The following is a 24,260-nucleotide window of genomic DNA, read 5'->3' as shown; positions in this document are numbered from 1 at the left end:
ATTATTATTATTTTTTTTTGAGATGGGGTTTTGCTCTTGTTGCCCAGGCTGGAGTTCAATGACACAACCTCGGCTCACAGCAACCTCCGCCTCCTGGGTTCAAGCCATTCTCCTGCCTCAGCCTCCCAAGTAGCTGGGACTACAGGTGCCCGCCACCACACCTGGCTAATTTTTTTGTGTTTTTAGTAGAGACGGGGTTTCACCATGTTAGCCAGATGGTCTCGATCTCCTGACCTTGTGATCCGCCCGCCTCCGCCTCCCAAAGTGTTGGGATTACAGGCGTGAGCCACTGCGCCTGGCCGGAATCTTTAGGGTTTTCTATATCTAAGATCCCATCGTCTGCAAATAAAGATAATTTTACTTCTTCCCTTCTAATTTTGATGCCTTTTATTTCTTTTCCTTGCCTTGTCATTCCACCATCCTCTCTTGGCTGAATGACTGCAACATCCCTCTAATTGGTCTCTTTACTTCCACTTTCACCCCTACCATAGTATTTTGTAAACAGCAGCCACAATGATTGTGTAAAAACATTGTTAGGTCATTTTACATCTTTGCTCAAAATCCCCCAATGGGTCTCCATCTCACTCAGAGCAAATGTCCCTAAAATGATCTACAAGACCTTAAATGACCTGACCACCAGTGTTTGTTCTTTGACCCTATCTCTTACCAAACCCCAAATACTTCCTATCCCATTTCCTTGACTTTATTTTTCTCATCATTTATCATTGTCAAACGATCAATTTATTTTACTATTTATCTTGTTTATTATCTCTCTGTCCCCAAGGTACACTCAAAGAGGGCAGGGATTTTGATTTTGCTTTGCTCGCTGCTTATAAACAGGGTCTAGAATAGTGCCTGGCATATAATAAGTATATTTTAAAATAAATAAGTGAATTAAAGTAATTTGCAGGCTGAGCAATATAGGAAACTCTGTCTCAATAAAATTTTTTTGTGGCTCACGCCTGTAATCCCAGCACTTTGGGAGGCCGAGGTGGGTGGGTCATGAGGTTAGGAGATTGAGACCATCCTGGCTAACACGGTGAAACCCTGTCTCCACTAAAAATACAAAAAAATTAGCCGAGCGTGGTGGCAGGCGCCTGTAGTACCAGCTACTCGGGAGGCTGAGGCAGGAGAATGGCGTGAACCCGGGATTTGGAGCTTGCAGTGAGCCAAGATCACGCCACTGTACTACAGCCTGGGTGACAGAGCAAGACTCTGTCTAAAAAAAAAAAAAAAAAAAAAAAAATTTTTTTTTAATTAGCTAGGCATGGTGGCATGTGCCTGTAGTCCCAGATACTTGAAAGGGTGAGGTAGCAGGATCACTTGCACCCAGGAGCCTATGGTGAGCTGTGATTGTGCCATTGGACTCCAGCCTGGACCACAGAGCAAGACCCTGTCTTGAAAAGAAAAAAGTAATTTGCCATATTAATAGAATGTAAACAGTGGCCAGGTGTGATGATCCATGCCTATAATTCCAGCACTTTGGGAGGCTGAGCGGGGAGGATTGCTTGAGCCTAGGATTTTGAGACCAGCCTGAGCAACATAGTGGAACTCTGTCTCTACAAAAACAAAAATAAAAAAATAAACCAGGTGTGGTGACACACACCTGTAGTCCTAGTTACTTGGGAGGCTGAGGTGAGAGGATTGCTTGAGCCTGGGAGGTCAAGGCTACAGTGAGCTGTGATTGCATCACTCCAGCACTCCAGCCTGGAGTGAGACCCTGTCTCAAAAAAAAAAAAAAAAAGTAAGTGGCAAAGCTAGAATTCAACTCAAGAATGCCTCCAAATTCACGTTCTTTCTTTAATATCACACTGTTTTCTCAAAACGGTCTGCTGCTTTCCCAAATTCAGATCAGGATGGCTTTCCAAAATTTTCACCTAAGAGATCAGTGATTCTCATTCAAAATAAAGCTTAGCAAGAAAATATCCGCAAGATCTAACAAACTGTGTGAACTGAGATTCAAGCTTATAACCTGTGAATCTAACGTGATACTTTTTCCTCCTGCTTTGTGCTTATCCAATGAACCAAACCACATTCCTGATTCTTACCCTAAGGTAAGTTATCCAGTCAGATACTGAACACACTTTTTGTCTTTCTTGCTTAATAGAGAATCTAAAATTGGTTTTTCCTGAGATGGAGGTGATGGTATAATGATTCATATCTTACAGAGACCCGAGTAGCTCAAAATAAAGGAATAAACTCATGGACCTCTGGATATCGCTTTCAATCCTTCAGCTCTGTAAATACCTAAGTATGAGAACACTGGAAGAGCAAAGAATAAGACCCACCATAATTTCTCAAGTATCCCTTGACATAAAGTGTAAGAAGGGAAATGCAAAACTCTTGACTTCTTTCATTTACAAGATCTAGAGAGGGAAATTTCTATGAATGAATCATTCTTATTCTCTTGCGCAATAAAATAGGAAAAGGAACATGCCATGATCTGCTATGACAAGGAACCAACACTGAGCTCAGTGAAATATCCCAGACCTAAGTCAATATATTATAAACTAGCTAGAGAAGTAAAGATGGAAAACATGGAAGCTACCCTCAGCTATTCCTCTATCTCCAGACCAAAGAGAGAGACAACTATATAATGCTGACATGGGGATCTACCATGTCAGATTGGAGGAGAAAAAAAAGAAAAACAAGGAAGAAAAAAGCTAATAATTTCCGATGCAGATTTAAAAGCTATCAAAATAAGAAAAGCAGCTTCAGGCCAGGCGCAGTGGCTCATGCCTGTAATCCCAACACTTTGAGAGGACAAAGCGGGTGGATCACCTAATATCAGGAGTTTGAGACCAGCCTGGCTAACATGGTGAAACCCCATCTCTACTAAAAATACAAAAAAATTAGCCAGGCATCGTGGCAGGCGCCTGTAATCTCAGCTACTTGGAAGGCTGAGGCAAGAGAACTGCCTGAATCTGGGAGGTAGAGGTTGCAGTGGGCCGAGATTGCACCACTGCAGCCTGGGTGACAAGAGCGAAACTCCATCTCAAAATAAATAAATAAATAAATAAATAAATAAATAAATAAATAAATAAATATTTCTGGAGGGAGGGAAGGAGGAAGGAAGGAAGAAAGGAAGGGCACTGGGTGTGGTGGCTCATGCCTGTAATCCCAGCACTTCTGGAGGCTGAGGCGAGTGGATGACGAGGTTAGGAGTTCGAGACCAGCCTGGCTAACACGGTGAAACCCCATCTCTACTAAAAATACAAAAAATTAGCCGGGCATGGTGGCACGTGCCTGTAATCCCAACTACTTGGGAGGCTGAGGCAGAAGAGCTTGAACCCAGGAGGCAGAGGTTGCAATGAGCCAAGATTGTGCCACTGCACTCCAGCCTGGGACAGAGAGAGACTCCGTCTCAAAAAAAAAAGAAGAAAGGCAGCTTCATATATATAACAAAAATCTCCTCTAGTCTAGAAGGTCATAGTTAGACTTAGACTTAGCACAAGACCAATTGGCTACAGTAGCAGCCCAATTCACAGATAGGTGGTAGGTATTTCCCACCATATCCTCCCCCAATCAAATCACATTAAGAATATGCAATTATCATATTTATATTTAACAGCAAATTTAAAAAACACCTTACACCATTTTTGAAACATTTTATTTCACAGTTTCTATATACAGTTATGGTGTTAATGGCACCTATTATCGAATAATAAATTCTGCAAAGTTAAATGATAATGTGTTTATGTTCTATCTGTTCATTGGCCCCTAGGTCAGCCAATCTGATCCAAGACTCCATGGCAACAGGCTCTATCACTAACAGCCTCAAGATGAGATTTCCCTTGCCTTTTTTTTTTTTTTAAATAAAGCATTTCCCATAGAAACTGCTGCAAAAACTGTCAGAGAATAGTCTATACAGACGAATAAGAAATGCTGCCATTCTGTTGTACTAAAAATGAATGGGGCAAGGACTGAATAGCAAAGACAATCAATCTATGCAAATAACAAGGGATCCCAAAAACCCTGGAGATTTTTCCTTGTTGAATTTCAGTAAAGAAATTAAGAATCTTTAAACTGCTGGAAAACCAACACCAGGATATATTGAGGAATCATGTAGGGGAGTGCTGTCCAGCTAAATCACAATATTTAAACTTCCCATGCCTCAATATATGGAGAGCTGAAGATTTTAGTTTAGGACTGCTGGCCAGGTGTTGTGGCTCATGCCTGTGATCCCAGCACTTTGAGAGGCCAAAGCAGGAGTGTCACCTGAGGCTAGCAGTTTGAGAGCAGCCTGGGCAACACAGTGAGACCTTACCTCTACCAAAAAAAAACAGTTAGCTGGGTGTAGTGGTACCTCTGTGTAGTCCTAGCTACTTGAGAGACTATAGCAGGAGGATCCCTTGAGCCCAGGAGGTTGAGGCTATAGTGAGCTATGATTGGGCCATTGCACTCCAGCCTGGGCAACAGAGCAAGACCCGGTCACTACAAAATATATAACATATATTTTTTCATATATATAATTTAGTACTGCTGATCTGTGTCAATCTCCCATACTTTTTTTTTTTTTTGAGACAGAGTCTTGCTCTGTCACCCAGGCTGGAGTGCAATGGCGTAATCTCAGCTCACTGCAACCTCTGCCTCCTGGGTTCAAGTGATTCTCCTGCCTTAGCCTCCCAAGTAGCTGGGACTACAGACGCCTGCCACCACGCCTGGCTGATTTTTGTATTTTTAGTAGACACAGGGTTTCACCATGTTGGCCAGGCTGGCCTCAAACTCCTGACCTCAGGTGATTCGCCCACCTCGGCTTCCCAAAGTGCTGGGATTACAGGTGTGAGCCACCATGCCCGGCCACCTTTTTTTTTTTTTTTTTTTTTAAGTGACAGCATCTTGCTATGTTGCCCAGGCTGGAGTGCAGTGGCCTAGTCACAGCTCGCTGCAACTTTGAACTCCTGGGCTCAACCAATCCTCCTGCCTCAGCCTCCCAAATAGCTGGGACTACAGGCAGGCACCACCACGCCCAGCTAATTTGTTTTTTTTTTTTTTTTTTGTAGAGACAGGTTCTTATTAGGTTGCCCAGGCTGGCCTTGAACTCCTGGCCTCACAATATCTTCCCATCTCAGCCTACCAAAGTGTTGAGATTATAGGTGTGAGCCAGGCATGGTGGCTCACCATTGCAAACTCAGCAATTTGGGAGGCTGAGGCAGGAGGACGGCTTGAGCCTACGAGTTCCATCATCCATAAGGAACTTAAATTTACAAGAGAAAAACAAACAACCCCATTAAAAAGTGAGCAAAGGATATGAACAGACACTTCTCAAAAGAAGACATACATGCAGACAACAAGCATATGGAAAAAAAGCTCAATCTCACTGATAATTAGAGAAATGCCCATCAAAAACACCCACAATGAGATACCATACCATAGTATCTAATGGTATCTCATTGTGGGTGTTTTTTTTTAATTTCATACCTCACACCAGTCAGAATGGCTATTATTAAAAAGTCAAAAAATAACAGATGCTGGTGAGGTTACAGTGAAAAGGAAACACTTAAACACTATTGATGGGAGTGCAAATTGTTCAATCATTATGGAAAGCAGTGTGATGATTCCTCAAAGAGCTAAAAGCAGAACTACCATTCAACCCAGCAATCCCATTACTGAGTTTATACCTAGAGGAATATAAATCATTCTACCAACATAAAGACACATTCACATGAATGTTCACTGCAACACTATTCAGAATAGCAAAGACATGGTTGATTTAGGGATAAAGAAAATGTGGTACAGACACCATGGAATACTATGCAGCCATAAAAAAGAATAAGATAATGTCTTTTGCAGGAACATGGATGAAGCGCAAGGCTATTATCCTTAGCAAACTAAGGCAGGAACAGAAAACCAAATATCGCATGTTATCACTTATAAGTGGGAGCTAAATGATAAGAACTTATGGACACAAAGAAGAAAACAATAGACACTGGGGTCTACTTGAGCAGGGAGGGTGACAGGAGGGAGAGGACCAGAAAAGGTAACTATTGGGTACTGGGCTTAACACTGGTGGTGAAATAATATGTATAACAAACCCCTGTGATACATGTTTACCTGTATAACAAACCTTCATATATACCCCAAACCTAAAATAAAAGTTAAAAAAAAAAAAAAGAGGCTGTGGAATAGAAACAAAGGTTTCTAGAGCTAGGCAATGCTAACGTTTACATTACAAAATTGTCTTCTATGCTTTACTTATAAGCAGATTCTTGAAGTTGAAAAGTAATTTTTCAAATAAATTTTTGAAAATTATTTGTAAAAAAGTAGGTGGACGTCTAGATCTCATTTGTTAGCACTGAGTTCCAAGGGACCCACATAGCCGACTAACATGAGAAGCAATAGACAGAATTTCAGAAATTGCTAAAACTGAGAAAATCTTTTCTGGAATGCTATTTCAAATTTCCCAAGAATTCTTTCTCTCTTTTTCTTGTGGTGGTGGTGGTAGTGTTGTTGTTGTCGTTGTTGTTGTTGTTGTTGTTGTTCTTGTGGTGGTGGTGGTAGTGTTGTTGTTGTCGTTGTTGTTGTTGTTGTTGTTGTTCTTGTGGTGGTGGTGGTAGTGTTGTTGTTGTTGTTGTTGTTGTTTTGAGACAGGGTCTCGCTCTGTTGCCCAGGTTGGATGGAGAATAGTGGTGCTATCTCGGCTCACTGTGGCCTCAGCCTCACGGGCTCAAGTGATCTCCTGCCTCAGCCTCCCAATTAGCTGAGCCTACAGGGCCATACACTTGGCTGATTTTTTTTTTTTTCTTTTTTAGAGACTGGATCTCCCTATCTTGCCTAGGCTGGTTTCGAACTCCTGGGCTCAAGGGATCTGCCTATCTTGGCCTCCCAAAGTGCTGGGATTACAGGTATGAGCCACTGTGCCCAGCCCAAATTTCCCAAGAATTCTTAAGGCAACAACTCAGAAAATAGGGTAGAAGCAATTTTCAGTGGGAGTCATAAATTGTATTAAAGCATTTTTTTAAGTCACGGCAAAGAAAGTCACTAGCAGGCCTCTCTGCACATTAAATTTCCTCTATACCATCACAAAAAAAAAAAAAAAAAAAAACCATGAAACATTGCACTCTAGTTCTATAACCTTGTGTATGTGGTGTATGTGTGTAAAGCTCTTGGGCTAGCAGATAGAGAGCATATTTATTAAACTCAGAAGGACAAGAAGGTGCATGAAGAGGATATCTTCTCAGAGATGTTACCTCCCAATATGAAAGCCCCAAACTCTAATCATAGGAAGCTATCTTTCTCAACTAATAATAGCAGCAGCTATCATTTACTGTATTCCAAACACTATGTCCAGGTTATACAAGTCATCACAATTATTTGAATTTAACAAATGCTAAAAATTTTCATCTGTCAGATATGAACACTAGAAATTTTTATATTTTTAAATTTTTATGATTAGAAAAGTACTGCAGGTTTCTTTATACTTAGAAAAAACACGCATGGCTGCGTGCAGTGGCTCACTCCTGTAATCTCAGCTCTTTGCGAGGCTGAGATGGGCGGATCACCTGAGGTCAGGAGTTCAAGACCAGCCTGACCAACGTGGAGAAACCCTGTCTCTACTAAAAATACAAAATTATCCGGGCATGGTAGCGCATGCCTGTACTCCCAGCTACTCAGAAGGCTGAGGCAGGAGAATTGCTTGAACCCGGGAGGCAGAGGCTGCAGTGAGCCAAGATTGCACCATTGCACTCCAGCCTGGGCAACAAGAGCAAAGCTCCATCTCAAAAACAAACAAACAAAAAAAACGCACAATTATAGAGAAGAAAACAAACAAACAAAAAAACCCATGATCAACAACTCAGAGATAACTGCTATTAACAACACGATGTTTTGAGATATCTCTTTCTAAACTTTGTTTCCATATTAGTACAGAATTTGTATCCATATTGGTTGGATATGTTCAAGTGATCCTCCTGCCTCAGCCTCCCGAGTAACTGGGACTACAGGGACTACAGGCATGAGCCACCATGCCCAGCTAATTTATTTGCATTTTCGGTAGAGACGAGGCCCAGGCTGGTCTCGAACCCCAGACCTCAACTGATCCACCCACCTTGGCCTCCCAAAGTAACGTGCTGGTCTTACAAGTGTGAGCCACAATGCCCGACCCTGATGTTCATTTTAAAAACTCAATCTCTTACATGGCTTGAAAACCTCTTATGGCTTCCTCAAAAATCACATGTGATCTGAAGCACAAATAGTACATACCCCTGCCTTTTTTTTTTTTTTAAAGAGAGAGAGAGATAGGGTCTCACTCTGCCACCTGGGCTGGACTCTATTTCTAAATATTAATAATAATGGCTAATGCTAACTAAGTCTTTAAATGACCAGGAACTGTCTTAAAAGCTTTATTATGCATATATTAACTCTTTTAATCCTCAAAACAACCCTAGGAAGTGGGTACTAATTATTGTCTTCATTTTACAAATGTGTGTGCATGTGTATGTCTTTTTAAAAGGTAGAGTCTTGCTCCGCTGCCCAGGCTGGAGTGCAGAAGTGTGATCTCGGCTCACTGCAACCTCTGCCCAGTAGCTGAGATTACAGGTGTTCGCCACCATACCCGGCTAATTTTTTTTGTAGTTTTAGTAGAGACTGGGTTTCACCATGTTGGCCAGGCTAGTCTCAAACTCCTGACCTCAAGTGATTCCATCCGCCTCAGCCTCCCAAGGTGCTGGGATTACAGGTGTAAGCCACTATGTCTGACCCATTTTACAAATGGAGACGTTAAGTAATTTGGCCAAGGTCACAGAGCAGCAATTGGCAAAGCTGGGATTTGAATTTCAGGGGGCAAGCATTCAACCAGTAAGTTTTTTCTAAAGAGAAGCTCTTGCCGGATGTGGTGGCTCATGCCTGTAATCCCAGCACTCTGAGAGGCTGGTGGGCGGATCACGAGGTCAGAAGTTCGAGATCAACCTGGCCAACATGGTGAAACCCCATATGTACTAAAAATACAAAAATTAGCTGGGTGTGGTGGCATGCACCTATAATGCCAGCTACTTGGGAGGCTGAGGCAGGAGACTTGCTTGAACCCGAGAGGTGGAAGTTGCAGTGAGCCAAGATCATGCCACTGCAGTCCAGCCTGGGTGACAGAGCAAGACTCCGTCTAAAAAAAAAAAAAAAGAGAGAGAGAGAGAAGCTGTTAACAGTGTGTTAACAGTGAGAGCTGTTACGGGAGTGGGCTAGGAGAGGAAGATATCAGAGAGAAGAGAATTAAGTAGGTATAGTAACTTTTAGGCACAGTAGTGTCCTTCCAACATATATATCACATTTTTAATTATCCCAAAAAGGGTGATGCTAAAAACAATGATTTATAAAAGCTGTTCTTGATCTTTCCTTCTTCCAAAAACAAAAAAAACAAAAAAAAAAAGGAGAGGGAAAAGGGGATAAAAAGAAACAGAAATCTTACTTCTCTAACATCTTTCAATAGCTTTTCTTTTTCCTTGACCTCTTCCAAAACCTTGATGGTTAGAAAATAAAGATTTCAAAAGAAGGCCCTTCCAGTTGAAATAAAAAGAACTTTTGGCAATTTTTCCCTTGGTAATGACAAACATTTAAGAAAGACTTTAGGTCTATCTTATCTACCCTCAAATGAAAGGAAAACCAACTAAACAAAACCGTCATCTTTTAATTTCACAGCAGTTTTCTTCCCCCTCAAAGGCTATTCCTGTCCTAGTTGCAGACAGGGAACTGCTCCCAGTGACGTCAGAGCAGTCTCCCAGCAACGATTAATGAGGGTTGTCCACCACAGGGGTTTCCTGAAAAGCTAGCAAGAAATTATCCACAAATTTGCTGCAATATCAAGATGCAAGGATGTGGTGGAATTTCTCTTAACCCTTATAGCTCCTGTCTCTGGCAAGCATCTAAATAGGTTATTCTTCTAGAATTCTCTCCATTTGCCCTAGGATTATCTTCCTTTTTCTTCTCCTACCGCCCCCTTCCAAAAATAGACTGTGTTGGTTTGAAACATTTATGGCTGTAATAAATATTAATATAATTGAACTATCATAGAAAAATAAGAATACCTAATGTAAGCTGAGAAGCAGACATTATTACTCTTTTCACTTCACACAAAGAATTTAGAGTAAATGAAAGCACAGAACAGAAGAGAAAATAAAGATAGAAAATAAACCAGCATATTCTGAAAGGCACTTTTCCACATATGTTACCCAAACACACATTGACAGATAGGTAAACCTTCAATTTTCCTAGGCTCTAGTTTACTGAGTTTTTCAAACTGACCTCTGCAGCCCTCTAGAAATCAGCGGTATTAAAATGGAGTTGCACGAAAAGGGACTGGAAGCCCAGATACTCAATCCAAAAAAAAAAAAAAATGGGTTGGGTTGTTATGCTTACACCTAAGAGTATATATAACAATTTCTTCCTAAAGCTTCACTTTAGCTACATATATCAAAATTAGAATTTTGTTCTAAACTATAGTGTCAAGGAATTTTACATAACTACCTATTTTTTAGGTCTGAGAAACAGTGTACAAACTGTCTGTGCAAATAAGGCAGAAAAATTCCAAATCCAAAACTCAACCAAAATTATTCATGGATCCTGGTTCCAGAAACCTGCTCATGAGTTCTTTTTCTTTCCTTATTTAGAAAAACTAATTAGGTAAAATTAACAGCAGGACATATAAGGTTAATTCAGGCACCTTGCTTCAGCAATTCTGACTTCGGTCTGACCCTATTTTAAAAGGAAACAAACAAAATTATAGCACCCTTAAAACATCCCACTTTGGCTTCAGCTCTATTCAATGGCACCCAGTTACCAACATCAAGTCACAGAAGGAAGAACGCACCGCTTCAGATGGATTTTTCTTCTTCCTTCTCTCTGTCCCCTCCCTCTCAGAAGAAAAAGACTGCAAACAAAATCACTACGTCACTGGAGGTAGAGGGAATCCCATCTCTGCACTCTTTAGAAGCCAAGGCCAGCAAATAAAAACAAGCCAATTATAAGAAAAAGTAATACAAAATAAGAATAAATAAACCCAGAAGAAATCCATGTGACAATCTCAACACATCAGAAGGCATTTTTTAGTAAAAAGGTTTTAACAAATGCCTCCTAGGATGTTCATAATCAAAAAAGCTCCCCAGCCATAGCAAAGACTTATCACATTTAAAGACTAGGGGATAGTTACATAAAGATATAGGACAGATAGGCACATTCACCAACCAGGTGTGGATAGCTGGGTAATGACACAGTGAAGGATATTTATAGGGGAATCCCTGCTTCCTGCAATGTGCGTCAAGAGCATCACCAAAGAGAACAGAAATCACCACTGTTCTCATAAGCTGCATCTGAATGAAGCATTGCTTGAAATAGCCACAGAAGAGGTAAAATCTGAATAGAGTAAAAGTTCTAGCAAACCTAATTTTTATAATATTTTAAAGATAAAAAACAGCAAATGAAAATGCCTAAAAAACCCTCACAAAACTTAGCACCTCAAAATTCTCTAATTTCCCTAGTGTGTATTATACAGTTAAATCAGCCAAGATAGAAAAATATCTTTATAGCTTCTTTCTACCCAGTCTGTGGAGTTCAAGGACTTTTATATAAAAAAAGAAAATTATCCAAAACTCACCCCAGATGGATCTGTACTTACACCAACAGCGAGCTCACATTATTAATGGAGATTTCATTGTAAAGATCTGTTCTGCCGGAATTTTGCCGGAAGAAATTCCTTCTGGGAAACCTGTGCCTCTTCCCCCACCCGCAGCCCTCTCCCGCCCCCTTCACCCTTGAATGAAATGATACTGATCCTTGCTGCTGCAGCTCCAGCTAGCTAATTGCTCTGACAAGCAGCTCTGAAGCCGACCATGGCCCAGCTGTTCAGAGAGATATCATCCAGAGCTCTGCCAACAGTCACACTGGCACATACACTCACAGACACAGGCATACACAGACACACACGCACGCACACACACACACACACAGAGGCTGTAAGAGCACCCCCTCCCACCTCCTCTTCTCTCATTCAAGTACTTCAGTGGCACGCCTGCCTCCACACTGCTCTGAGGATAGCTTTTAAAGACACAGCAGCAGCTCCTTTCTGCTACATATGTCGAAATACCAAAATAGTCTCTTTAGTGAATAACAAGTTGGAAATATGTATTGAATTAAAAGCTCACCTTTAAATTTACCTTACCTTTTTCTCACCTGCAAAATAACTGAGGCCAGAGATATGATCTTTGCCTAAAAGCTACTGGGATGGACTTTAGAAATGTAAAATTAAGACCAAACCTTGTTATAGAGAATTTTCTTGCCAGCGAGCTATATTTAGTAAAATTGTTTTTCATTTTGGGGCAGAAGGCAGACAGCACAGGACACCAGTAGCTAGCTATCTGTTCCTCTTCCTATTATTTGCCCCCAAAGGAAGGGAAAAATACTTTGGCTGTAAAACGAGGGAATAAGGAAACCATGAAGGCATCTTACTGACAGAACTGATGAAAAAGGATGGTAATGGAGAGTATAAGTACAGGGATGACAATAAGTAGATTAAAATAAAGAAACTGGTACAAAGGAGACCAGGAAAGAAAAGTAATTATTTGAGAAAGTATACATGGCTCTGGAATGGCAAGCTTAGATATGACCCTCAGGTCTTAATTTTTTTTTTTTTTTTTTTTTTTTTGAGACGGAGTTTCGCTCTTGTTGCCCAAGCTGGAGTCCAATGGCGCGATCTTGGCTCACCACAACCTCCGCCTCCCGGGTTCATGTGATTCTCCTGTATCAGCCTCCCGAGTTGCTAGGATTACAGACATGCGCCACCACGCCCAGCTAATTTTGTATTTTTAGTAGAGACAGGGTTTCTCCAGGCTGCTCAGGCTAGTCTCGAACTCCTGACCTCAGGTGATCTGCCCGCCTTGGCCTCCCAGAGTACTGGGATTACAGGCGTTAGCCACTGAGCCTGGCCTCAGATCTTAATTTTTAAGAGCCCAAGGAAAGATAGCAATAATCTCTATTGCTCAGGAAGTAATGAACATTACAGGCAGTGCATGATCTGCAACAGCACAAAATAATGTATAGCTATGGTCAAGGCATCCTGATGAAAACAATAAAACTTGTCACAAAGACACATCTATTTATTTATTCAGACAAATACTTGTATGGTTGGATTCTTACCATGGACAGGAACTAAGATAAGCTCTAGGAATAAGAGATAGACTCATTAAGGGTCATACAAAAGGTTTAAAAAAAAAAAAAACAGGCTCTGGCTTTTACTCTGAGTGAGATGAGAAGCCTTAGGGGGTTGGAAGGCTGATCCCACAGGGCCAAATCGACCACTGAAAGCAATCTAACTTTTACACTTCATGAGATGACAGGCCATTCGTGGTTTTTAAGCAGATGAATGACATGTTTTTGACCTTTATTTATTTATTTGTTGCCCTGAAATTTTTACTTGAGAAATTTCTAACATAAAGAGAATTTGCAAAACTAGCACAACAATCACCTAGATACATATACAAACTTATGTAAACACATATGTGCATGCATATATGTGCATATAAATTTTTTTCAGGTCTATTTGACATGCTTTCATGATCACTCTTCACACCTAAAACAATTCAGTACGTATCTCCTAACATTAAGGTCATTCTGAACTATAAGAATAGCCATCAGCCAAATCTCAGATGAGTGGGTAGGTGATATACATGCAAGGCAGATCTAAATAGCACTGCAAAGCCTTCAAAAACTGAACAGACTTTGGAATCATCACTCACAAAAAGCTGCACGGAACTTGAAGTTGAACACAACCAGGTTGAATGTCTGCTAAAATTAAAGTCAATATTCACCACAGGATTTAAACGAGACCCTGATATTCATGACATAATATTCAAATTTTCCAGGATACAATCTAAAATTTCCCAGCATATGAAGAACCAAGATAATTTGAATTTGTATAAGAAAAGAGATGAACAGTCAAAACAAGAAGATGACACAAATGTTGAAATTAATGATCTCACATTACAAAAATATTCCAACAAGGTAGGACAAACATTCTTGAAACTAATGAAAAGACAGAATGTCTCAGCAAAGAAACAGAGGATATAAAGAAGGACCAAATGAAAATTTTAGAACTGGAAAATATAACAATCAAAACATAAAAACTCACTTGATGAGTTCAATAGCAGAACAGAAATGACAGGGGAAAGAGTCAATGAATTTGAAGTCAGATCAACAGAGGTATCAAATGTGAATATTGAATCTCAACACTAAAGGAAAAAAATTTTTTTTTTTTTTTTTTTTTTTTTTTGAGATGGAGTTTTGCTCTTGTTGCCCAGGTTGGAGTGCAATAGCGCAATCTCAGCTCACCGCAACCTCCATCTTTCCACCTTCCTGGTTCAAGCGATTCTCCTGCCTCAGCCTCCCTAGTAGCTGGGATTACAGGCATGTGGCACCATGCCTGGCTAATTTTGTATTTTTAGTAGATACTGGGTTTCTCCATGTTGGTCAGGCTGGTCTCGAACTCCCGACCTCGGGTGATCTGCCTGCCTCGGGCTCCCAAAGTGCTGGGATTACAGGCACAAGCCACTGCAACTGGCCTAAAAAAATTTCCTTATTGGGGAAAAAAAAAAACAGATCATCAAGGACCTGAGGAACAATACCAAAATGTCTAATATTCTGGACATTAGACTCCCAGAGGGTGAGGAGAAAGACTGTACTGAAATATTGAAAGAAATAATGGAAGCAAACTTCACAAGTTTGACAAAAGACATAAACCAACAGATTCAAGAAGCTCAGTAATTGCCCCAAACAGGATAAACACAAACGAATCCATGATAAACTCCTGGATTCATCATAATCTAACAGCTAAACACAAAAAGAGAAAAAATCTTGAAGGCAACCAAAATGAAATGATGCATTCGTTATTAAGGCAATAATGATTCAAACGGCTTCATATTTCTTTCATATATATATACACATATATTAAGAGACAGGTCTTGCTCTAGCATCAGGCTGGAGTGCAGTGGCAGGATTGCAGCTCACTGCAGCGTTGAACTTCTGGGCTCAAGCAATCCTCCTGCCTCCTGGCTCTGGCTCTCAGGTAGCTGGGACTACAGGCATGTGCCCCCATGCCCCCAATCTATATTTATTTTATTTTTTTAGAGAAGAGTTCTTGCTATGCTGCCCAGGCTTCTCTTCAACTCCTGGCCCCAAGCAATCCTCCCACTTCAGCCTCCCAAGTAACTGAGATTACAGGCACCAGCCACCATGCCTGGCAGCTTCATATTTCTTATTAAAAACCAGGAGAATGAGGGCTGGGTGCGGTGGCTCACGCCTGTAATCCCAGCACTTTGGGAGGCCAAGGTGGGCAGATCACCTGAGGTCAGGAGTTCGAGACCAGGCTGGCCAACATGGTGAAACCCAACCTCTACCAAAAATACAAAAATTAGTCGGGCATGGTGGTGAGTGCCTGTAATCCCAGCTACTCAGGAGGCTGAGTCAGAATTGCTTGAACCCGAGAGGCAGAGGTTGCAGTGAGCCAAGATCGTGCCATTGCACTCCAGCCTGGGCAACAAGAGCAAAACTCTGTCTCAAAAAAAAAAAAAAAGGCCAGGAGCAGTGGCTCACACCTATAATCCCAGCACTTTGGGAGGCCGAAGCAGGTGGATCACCTGAGGTTAGGAGTTCGAGACCAGCCTGGCCAACGTGGTGAAACCTCGTCTCTACTAAAAGTACAAAAAATTAGCCAGGCATGGTGGCAGGTGCCTGTAATCCCAGCTACTTGGGAGGCTGAGGCAGGAGAATCGCTTGAACCTAAGAGGCAGAGGTTGCAGTGAGCCGAGACCATGCCATTGCACTCCAGCCTGGGCAACAAGAGTGAAACTCCATCTCAAAAAAAAAAAAAGAAAGAAACCATGAGAACTAGAAGGAAGTGGGACAACATTTTTTTAAAGTGCTAAATGAAAGAACTATAAATACGGTATTCTATATCTAGAGAAAATATCCTTCAGTAATGAAGATCAAATAAAGGCATTCTCAGATGAAGGAAAACTAAGAGAATTCACAGTAGCAGATCTGCACTAAAAGAATGGTCAAAGGACATTTTACAAAAAGAAAATGATAATACAACAAAATATGGGAGACCATAAGGAAGAAAAACATAAATGGTAAATATCTGATTACATATAATAGACTATTCTCCTATTGAGTTCCTTAAAATGTTTGGTGTTTGAGAGCAAAAGTTTTAAGTTGACGGGGTTTTTAATGTATGTAGATGTAACAGATAAGGCAACTACAACATAAAGAGGGATACGAAAGAAACCTATATGGTGGTAAGGTTTCAAGACTCCACCTTAAATGGTAAAATATCAATTCTAAATATTAAAAGTTACATGTAGCTGGGTATGGTGGCTCACACCTGTAATCCCAACATGTAAGGAGGCTGAGGCAGGAGGATCACCTGAGGCCAGGAGTTCAAGACCAGCCTGGTCAACATAGCGAGACCCTATCTGTACAAAAAATTAAAAAATTAGCCGGGCTTGGTGGCATAGGCCTACAGTCTCAGCTACTCAGGAGGCTGAGGAGGGAGGATCACTTGAGCCCAGGAGTTTGAAGCTGCAATGAGCTGTATCTGTGCCACTGCACTCCAGCCTGGATGACAGAGTGAGACCCCATCTCGAAAAAAAAAAAAGTTAGGTGTGTATATCTATACGCACACATGTGTACATGTACCACATATCTGTGTATGTATATATGTGTGCATACATACATAGAGATCTAGAGAGATCTCTAGAGTAACCAATAAAAAACCTATACAAAAAGATATAGTCAGAACCTAGTAGATAAATTACAAAGATTAAAATCCAATACTACAAAGGTTCAAATCACTCAAAGGCAAAACAGCAGAATCAATAAGTGATTAAAACATAAGAGGAACAAAGAAAAAACACATAATAAGATGGTAGACAAAATCTAACATAGTAACAATTATATTAAGTGTAAATCATCTAAAAATGCCAGTTAAAAGACAGAGATTGTCCAAATACATTTTTATAAATGACCCAATTACATGCCATCTACAAGGAACTCACTGCAAATACAATGATATAAGCAGGTTAAAAGTATATGGATTAGGAAGTCCCCCTTGGGCGCCCCTCTCTCTCGCAGGAGAGAGAGCTGTTCTCTTTCTTTTGCCTATTAAACCTCCGCTCTTAACCTCAAAAAAAAAATATGAATTAAATTATGCCGTATGGTACTTTAAGGGTGGATACATGATATTATACATTTGTCAAAATCAAAAGAATTTTATAACACAAAGAATAAAACCTAATGTAAACTATGGACTTTAGTTCATAAAAATGTATCAAGCTGGGCCAGTAGCTTTGTGCCTGTAATCCCAGCCACTCTGGTGGCTGAAGCAGAAGGATCGTTTGAGCCAGGGAGTTAGAGGCTGCAGTGAGTCATGATCACACCACTGCACTCTGGCCAGGGCAACAGAGTAAGGTTCTCTTTTCCTTTTTTTTTTTTTTTTTTTGAGACAGAGTCTCGCTCTGTTGCCCAGGCTGGAGTGCAGAGGCGCGATCTCGGCTCATTAAGGTTCTGTCTCTTTAAAAATAATAATACATCAATATTAGTTTATCAGTTTTAATATATGAACCATACTAATACAAGACGTTAATAACAGGGGACACTACTGTGTGTATGGAAGACAGTGGGTGGCATATGGGGACTCTGTACTTTCTGCTCAATTTTTCTGTAAACTTACAACTGTTCTAAAAATGAAAGTATATTAATTTTTTTTTTTTTTTGAGACAGAGTTTTACTCTTGTTGCCCAGGTTGGAGTGCAATGGCACGATCTCGGCTCACCACAACCTCCGCCTCCCAGGTTCAAGCAGTTCTCCTGCCTCAGCCTCCCAAGTAGCTGGGATTACAGGCATGCGCTACTACACCCGGCTAATTTTGTATTTTTACTAGAGACGGGGTTTCTCCATGTTGGTCAAGCTGCTCTTGAACTCCCAACCTCAGGTGATCTGCCCACCTCGGCCTCCCAAAGTGCTGGGTTTAGAGGCGTGAGCCACTGTGCCCAGCCTAATTTTTTTTAATTATTATTTTTTTGAGACTAGGTCTCCCTCCGTCACCCAGGCTGGCGTGAAGTGGTGCAATCATGGCTCACTGCAGCCTCAACCTCACAGGCCCCAGGAATCTTCATATCTCAGTCTCCCAAACAGTTGAGACCACAGGCATGTATCAACATTGCCCAGCTATTTTTTTTTTTTAAGAGGCAGGGTCACCCTATGTTCCTCAGCCTAGTCTCAAACTCATGGCCTCAAGCGATCTTCCCACCTCGGCCTTCCAAAGTGCTGAGATTACAGGCATGAGCCACAGTGCCTGGCCAGTCTATTAATTTTAAAAAGTAATAGAAAAAGATGTACCATATAAACACTAACCAAAAAAAGGCTAGAATTTTAATCTTAGACAAAGTATACATCGGATCAAAGAAAATTACCAGGGATAAAGAGGAACATTACATAATGATAATAATTCACCAAAAAGACATAATTCTAAATATCTAGGCACCTAATAAAAGAACTTCAAAATACACAAACAAAAACTGAGAACTAAAAGGAAAAGTAGACAAATGCACAATTACAATGGGATATTTTAACACCACTCTCTCAGAAATAGAACCATTAGACAGAAAAAAAAAGCAAGGATATAAAAGAACTGAACACTCTGGGTTCAGGAATTTATTTTAGAAAGAAAAAGAAAATTAAAAAAAAAAAAGAACTGAACAACATCATCAACCAATAGGATCTAACTGACATATATGGAACACTCCAACTGAAAAAAGAATACACATTATTTTCAGGTGCTCATGGAGCATTCACCAAGACAGATCATATCTTGAGTTATAAAACAACCTTAACAAATGTAATGGAATCAAAATTATACGAAGTATATCCTCTAACTATAATGAAATTAAAGTAGAAATCAGTAACAAAAATAGAACAGGAAAATCTCCAAACACTTGGAAGTTAAATATACTTCTAAATAATCCTTGGGTCAAAGAGGAAGTCTCAAGGGAAATTGGAAGATATTCTGAGCTGAACAAAAATGCAAACATCATGTAGCAAAATTTGTGGGATGCAAACTAAAAAAGTACCTAAAGAGAAATATATACATAATAATAAATGCTTACATTAGAAAAGTAGTGCCACAGACTAAAAGTCTGTGTCCCCCCAAAATTCAAATGTTGAAGCCCTAACTGGTAGTGGGGCTGTATTTAGAGATGGGACCTCTAAGAAAGTAATTAAGGTTAAATGAAGTCACACGAGGCTCTGATCTGATCGTATTAGTATCCTTATCGGAAGAGACAACAGAAAGTTCTCTCTCTCCCTCACTACCTCTCACACAAACAGGTCATATAAACACACAGAGACATGGCAGCTGCCTACACGCTAAGAGGCTTCAGGATGCTTCAGGATTATAACCACCTTGGCAGTACCTTGATCTTCAACTTCTCAGCCTCTAGAACCATAAGAAATAACTTTCTGGCTGGATGCAGTAGCTCATACCTGTAATCCCAGGTATGAGCTACTCCCAGGTATGGGAGGCTGAGGTAGGCAGAATTGCTTGAGCCCAGGAGCTTGAGACCAACCTAGGCAACACGGTGAGACCTTATGTCTACAAAAAAAAAAAAAAAAAAAAAAAAAAAAAATATATATATATATATATATATATATATACAGGTGGTGCGTGCCTGTGGTCCCAGCTTCTCGGGAAGATCACTTGAGTCTGGGAGGTCAAGGTTGTAGTGAGCCATGATGGCACCAATGTATTCCAGCCTGGGCAACAGAACAAGACCCTGTCTCAAAAAAAAAAAAAAAAAAAAAGGGGGGGGGGAGAGAAGGGGAGGGGAGGAGAGGGGAGGGGAGGAGAGAAATAAAGAAGAGAAAGAAGAGAGAAAGAAAAGAGAGGAGAGAAAGAGAAAGAAAGAAGGAAAGAAAGAGAGAAAGAAAAAGAGAAAGGAAAGAAAGAAAAAGAAAGAAAAAAGAAAGAAAGGAAGGAAAGAGAAAGAAAGAAAGGAGGGAGGGAGGGAGGGAAAAAGAAGAAAGAAAAGAAAAGAAAAATTTCTGCTGTTTAAGCTACCTAGTCTGTGGTATTTTCCAATGGCAGCTGAAGCTGACTAATACAAGTAGAAAGATCTTATATCAATAATCTAACTTTCCATCTTAAGAAACTAAAAAGAGGAGAACAAAATACATTCAAAGGAATCAGAATGAAGGTAATAATAAAAAGCAAAACTCAATGAAATTGAAAACAGGAAAAAATATGAAACAAAAAACTGGTTCCTTCAAAGATTAATACAATTGATAAATCTCTAGCAGACTCAGATAAACAAACTGTGGTACACTCATACAACAGAATTATACTCAGCAATAAAAAGGAATGAACTGGCCAGGCATGGTGGCTCACTCCTATAATCCCAGCATTTTGGGAGGCCGAGGTGGCCAGATCATTTGTTGTTCAAGGCCAGCCCGGGCAACATAGTGAGACCCCATATCTACGAAAAATACAAAAATTAGCAGGCATGGTGGTATGGCTGTAGTCCCAGCTACTCAGGAAGCTAAGGCAGGAGGAATACTTGAGCCCAGGAGGTCGACGCTGCAGTGAGCTGTGATTGCACCACTGCACTCAGCCTGGGCAGCAGAGTGAGACCTTGTCTCAAAAAGAAAAAAAAAAGTACTAATATAAGGAACAAGTTGGATGAATCTCAAAGACATTATGCTGAGTGAAAGAAGTCAGTCTCAAAATGTCATATACTGGCCGAGCGCAGTGGCTCACGCTTATAGTAATCCCAGCACTTTGGGAGGCCAAGGTGGGCGCATCGCTTGAGCCCAGGAGTTCAAGATTAGCCTGGGAAACATGGTGAGACCATGTCTCTACTAAAAATACAAAAATTAGCTGGGCATGGTGGGACACACCTGTAGTCTCAGGTACTCGGGAGGCTGAGGTGGGAGGATTGCTTGAATTCAGGAGGCAGAGGTTACAGTGAGCCAAGATTGTGCCACTGCACTCCAGCCTGGACAGAGTGAGACTCTTGTCTCAAAAAACAAACAAACAAAAAGTTATATACAGTGTGATGCCATTTACATGACATTCTGGAAAAAAGGCAAAATTATAAGGACAATAAACATATTAGTGGCTGCCAGAGTCTGGGGGTAAGTGGAGGGAATGAACTACAAGGGGCAAAAGGTAACCATCTGAGATGAAAATATTTTATATTTGGATTGTGATGGTGGTTAGGAGATTGTAAATGTTTGTAAAAATTTACAGAACTGTTCATCTAAAAGGGTAAGAGTTATTCAAGTAAATTATATACAATAAATGAGACTTTTATTATTTTTAATAATTTTTTTTTATCAGAGATGGGGTCTTACTATATTGACCAGGCTAGTCTTGAACTCCTGGCCTCAAGTGATCCTCTCACCTTGGCCTCCCAAAGTGCTGGGATTATAGGCATGAGCCACAGTGCCCAGCCAAATGAGACTTTTAAAAATAATAACCAAGTGGGGGTAAGCAATGTGTAGAGTCATAGATTAAACAAGAATAGAGAATGTTGATGATTATGAAGGGTACATGAGGGAATTCACTATAATATTAAAAATTTACTTTATATCTTCGAAATTTTTCATTAAGAAAAAAAGGAGGGTCAGAAGAACCAACAAAGGAGACTAAAAAGAAATGGCCAGTGAGAAAAGACAGTATAGTGTTTTGGAAGCCAAATGAAAAAGTATTTTAAAGAGAAGAAGGTGATGCACTGCATCAAGTACTGATAGGTCAAATGAAATGAGAATTTTTATCTGATTACTGGATTTAGGAATAGAGAGTGGTGGTGAAAGCCTAACGGGAGTAGGTATAAGAAAGAAAAAGAGAAATTGGGGATAGCAAGAATAAACAACTCTTTCAGACAACTTTGTTGTAAAGTGAAATCGGCTGATAGCTGGAGGATGGAGGGGATAAAGAGGTGTTTTATAAGATGGGACAAATTACAACAAAACTTAATGCTGACGTTCCTTCACAAAGTTACTTTTTTTTTTTTCTTTTTGAGACAGTGTTTGGCTTCACCCAGGCTGGTACAAAGTTACTCTCTTAAAGAATCATTTACAAAATCCATATATAGTATGAAAAGATCCCCAGGACACATTAAGTGATAAAAGCAAGGTTGGGTGCCGAGGCTCATGCCTGTAATCCCAGCACTTTGGGAGGCCAAGGCAAGAGGATCACCTCAGGTCAGTTCAAGACCAGCCTGGCCAACATGGTGAAACCCCGTCTCTACCAAAAATACAAAAAATAGCTGGGCATGGTGGCACAGGCCTGTAATCCCAGCTACTCGAGAAGCTGAGGCAAAATAATTGCTTGAACCCGGGAGGTGGGAGGTTGCAGTGAGCCGAGATCATGCCACTGCACTCTAGCCTGGGTGACAGAGCAAGACTCCACCTCAAAAAAAAAAAAAAGTGATAAAATCAAGTTACATTTGCCAAAATCCTTTTGAGAACTTGTGTAGTCCAGGTACTGTTCTAAGCACTTTATTTTCTATTTTTTTATTTAGCGACAATGTCTCACTCTGTCACCCAGGTTGGAGTGCAGTGGCAATAATAACACACTGCAATCTCAAGCTCCTGGGCTCAAGGGATCCTCCTGCCTCAGCCTCCAAAGTAACTTGGACTACAGGCACACGTCACCATACCAGGCTAAACTTTTTTTTTTCTTTTCGGTAGAGAAAGGATCTCAGTTGTTGCCCAGGCTAGTCTTGAACTTCTGACCTCAAGCGATCCTCATCTTCCCAAGTGCTGAGAGGCGTGAGTCACTTTGCCAAACCTATCCTAAGCACTTTATTTATTTATTTATTTATTTATTGATTTTTTGAGACGGAGTCTCGCTCTGTTGCCCAGGCTGAAGTGCAGTGGTGCGATCTCAGCTCACTGCAACCTCTGCCTCCTGGGTTCAAGTGATTCTCCTGCCTCAGCCTCTTCAGTAGCTGGCATTACAGGTGTGAGCCATCGTGCCTGGCTATTTTTTGAATTTCTAGTACAGATGGGCTTTTGCATGTTGGCCAGGCTGGTCTTGAACTCCTGACCTCAGGTGATCCACCCGCCTTGGCCTCCCAAAGTGCTGGGATTACAGGTGTGAGGCACCACGCTCAGCTATTTTTTGTTTTTTGAGATGGAGTTTCGCTCTTGTTGCTTAGGCTGGAGTACAACGACGCAGTCTCGGCTCACTGCAACCTCCACCTCCCGTGTTCAAGCAATTCTCCTGCCTCAGCCTCCCGAGTAGCTGGGATTACAGGCATGCGCCACCACGCCAGGCTAATTTTGTATTTTTTGTAGAGACGGGGTTTCTCCATGTTGGTCAGCCTGGTTGCGAACTCCTGACCTCAGGAGATCCTCCTGCCTCAGCCTCCCAAAGTGCTGGGATTACAGGCATGAGCCACTGCGCCCGGCCTTATTTTTTGTATTTTTAGTAGAGATGACATTTTGCCATGTTGGCCAGGCTGGTCTTGAACTCCTGATCTCAGGTGATCCACCTGCCTTGGCCTCCCAAAGTGCTGGGATTACAGGTGAGAACCACCATGCCCAGCATCACAGCACTCCAGCCTAGGCAACAGAGTGAGATCCTGTCCCAAAAAACAACAACAAAACAAACAAAAAAACAAAAACCTATGTGCTATCCATGCCAAACATGAAACAATTATGCCAAAGGACATCCAGCTAGCACACCACATACATGGAGAACGTGGTAAGAATCCACTGTGGGCTGGGCATGGTGGCTCATGCCTGTAATCCTAGCACTTTGGGAGGCTAAGGCAGGAGGATCACAGTGGCAGTGAACTATGATCAGGCCACTGCACTCCAGCCTAGGTGACAGAGCAAGACCCTGTCTCAAAAAAGAAAAAAAATCCACTATCATGACAGATATTTCACCCTAAGGAAAAAAAATATTTTTCCTGTTATTGATAGTTCTGATTGTTCTGTATTTTTTTCTGTGGAGTCAAAAGGTATCAAAATATATCACTGTAAGTGGAAAAGTGAGAAAGAGGTATCAGCTTGGCACAGTGGCTCACGCCTATAATCTCAACCCTGTGGGAGGCTGAAGCATGAGGATCGATTGAGCCCAGGAGTTCAAGATCAGCCTGGGAAACATAGCGAGACCTCATCTCCCTTGTCTCTATTAAGAAATAAAAAAAGAAGGCCAGGTGTGGTGGCTCACACCTGTAATCCCAGCACTTTGGGAGGCCAAGGCAGGAGGAGCACTT

The 24,260-nt window shown here is 41.0% G+C and overlaps 1 protein-coding gene across 18 annotated transcripts in view; it reads right to left on the bottom strand.

Moving 5' to 3' along the window:
- Positions 1-24,260, bottom strand: part of R3HDM2 (R3H domain containing 2) — a 186,034-nt gene that overhangs the window by 78,810 nt on the left and 82,964 nt on the right. Inside the window, exon 1 of one of the 18 annotated variants that reach the window (XM_055248871.2) lies at positions 11,582-11,698. The exons of 16 other annotated variants lie outside the window; for them this stretch is intronic. The gene's annotated coding sequence lies outside the window, so the exon portion shown is untranslated. Of the gene's footprint in view, positions 1-10,798; positions 11,107-11,581; positions 11,699-24,260 lie in introns of those variants that run through there. One more of the 18 variants, XM_055248869.2, reaches the window with a different exon arrangement.

The sequence above is a fragment of the Symphalangus syndactylus genome, chromosome 17 (genome assembly GCF_028878055.3).
Source record: "Symphalangus syndactylus isolate Jambi chromosome 17, NHGRI_mSymSyn1-v2.1_pri, whole genome shotgun sequence".
Classification (NCBI taxonomy): Eukaryota; Metazoa; Chordata; class Mammalia; order Primates; family Hylobatidae; genus Symphalangus; species Symphalangus syndactylus.
This window is presented reverse-complemented; position numbering and strand designations above follow the sequence as displayed.